This window comes from Octopus bimaculoides, chromosome 9, assembly GCF_001194135.2.
Source record: "Octopus bimaculoides isolate UCB-OBI-ISO-001 chromosome 9, ASM119413v2, whole genome shotgun sequence".
In the NCBI taxonomy this organism is placed as follows: Eukaryota; Metazoa; Mollusca; class Cephalopoda; order Octopoda; family Octopodidae; genus Octopus; species Octopus bimaculoides.
This window is the reverse complement of record NC_068989.1, coordinates 11,027,901-11,029,915: the sequence shown is the minus strand read 5'-3', so window position 1 is coordinate 11,029,915 and position 2,015 is coordinate 11,027,901. Positions and strand designations below refer to the sequence as shown.

Sequence of the window (2,015 nt, the reverse complement as noted above, 5' to 3'; positions counted from 1 at the left end):
GGAGTAAGCACATGAAATGTGCAACAAGGTGGAAGAAAGAGTACTCAAATACCAGAGATAGAGTAATATGCTTTATTTAAAAGCAGCAGAAATATAACAAAAAACTGTTACTCGTAGTTTCATGTTCCCTTTCATCGGGAATGAAATATTTTAACAATCTATTGTTAAAATATGATCACCATCATCATCACCATCACCACCACCACCACCACCATCATCATCATCATCATCATCATCATCATCATCATCATCATCATCACCATCACCACCATCATTATTCAGTGTTCGTTTTCCTTGGCAGGGATTGGACGGTTTGACAAGAGCTGGTGATCTAGAGAGCTGCATCAGGGTCCATTGCTTGCTTTGGCATGGTCTCTACAGCCGGATGCCCTTCTTAATGCCAAACACTTTACAGATTGCACTGCATGCTATTTACACGGCACAGGCACCAATGTTTCTTTTTTATGTGGCACCAGCACCAGTGGGGTAGCCAAGTAACTTGCAAGACAAAGACCCCTGACTTGGAGGAATGGTGAGTAGTACAGAGAGAAAGGTAGCTTTGTGTCAATTGAGAGATTAAAATATAATAGAGGGATAGAGACAAGTATCTTGATATAGAGGAGATACTTGGCTATGTATAATGACTTTGTTATTTTATTGACTGTGTCTGGTTCAGTGGTCCCCTAAATCTTTCCCTCAGAAAGGAATCTTTCTGGTTTAAATTGCTGCATGATGTTGTAACAGTCATTCCATAACCTTTTGAGAATTCCCAGGGGGCGGGGTGGAGGAAATATTTCACTTGCATTTCAAACATCTTTTCACAAATGTGTGAATGTCACATTTTTTTCTGTAAGTTTACAGGAAATCGTTAAAACTGCTTCATCTGTTCAACCTATCAATTAATATTAGTTTGGTAAAAACAAAACAAAAAACAAAAAAAAAAACGAAAAATAAAATCACAAAAAAAAGAGGATTAAATTAACATTTCAATCTTTGGATTCTTTGACATTCCTGACAATGGTGTTGGTTAATTCCCACAAGAGATAGATTCCAGACAGTAACATTGGTTAATTCCCATAAGATCTGGATTCTTGACAATAACATCAGTTAATTCCCATGAGGCTTTACTTCCAGTGCCATTAAACATCATAGACTTCTGTTTTAAAAAAATTTCTGCAAAGATATGAAGAATATGCAGACATGGATGTGTGGTTAAGAAGCTTGTTTTGCAGCCATGTGGGTTTTGGGTTCAGTCCTACTTCATGGCGCCTTGAGCCATTAAGTGTCTTCTACTATAGCTCGAGGCCATTTAATGCCTTATTGTCTTGTGGGTGATATTGGTAGTTGGAAACTGTGAGGAAGCCTGCCATTGCAAATTAGTAGCTCTAATTCTCTGAAGCTATTGGCTCTGTTGTGTATATAATCAGTTTGGTTGCTTGTTTCTCTGGGATTGGTCAAGTGATGTAAACACATGATGAAAGCCCAATAAGGATGAAAGCCCAATAAGGATGAAAGCCCAATAAGGATAAAAAATATTGCTTAAGGTTGTTCATTGTTTTTTCCGATCTGTGGAGAACTATTTAAATAAATTAAATTACCCAAAGTATCATGCAGTAGGACTGAACCCAGAACCATGTGGTTGGGAAACAAACTTCTTACTACACAGCCATGCCTATGATGAGGTGCTAAAAAAGTTCCTGGCTTTAAGGGTATCACGAAAGGCCTGGTTGGAGGCCCAAATTTCCAAGTTTTTTTACAGGGCTTAGAAAAACTAAAGGACTGCTGAAATAAATGCTTGAATCTGAGAGAGGAATATGTTGAATAAAATCATAATTAAGTGATCTTCCTGTATCTTCTTTTATCCAAAGCCAGGAACTTTTTAGCACCACCTTGTATATATTATATATGAAGACCTTACTTTCAAAACCAGATATATGCATCGGAATGATTTTGAGTAATTGTTTAAAATAACAACTTCAATATGTCTGATCTTGATTAGAAGACTAAGATTCACC

The 2,015-nt window shown here is 37.1% G+C and overlaps 1 long non-coding RNA gene across 2 annotated transcripts in view; it reads left to right on the top strand.

Annotated features, from left to right (window-relative positions):
- The window catches only part of LOC128248695 (uncharacterized), a 56,748-nt gene that overhangs the window by 50,163 nt on the left and 4,570 nt on the right, over positions 1-2,015 (top strand). Inside the window, exon 4 of one of the 2 annotated variants that reach the window (XR_008264854.1) lies at positions 302-499. The exons of the other annotated variant lie outside the window; for it this stretch is intronic. This is a non-coding gene — a long non-coding RNA (uncharacterized LOC128248695). Of the gene's footprint in view, positions 1-301; positions 500-2,015 lie in introns of those variants that run through there. 2 annotated transcript variants of the gene reach the window in all.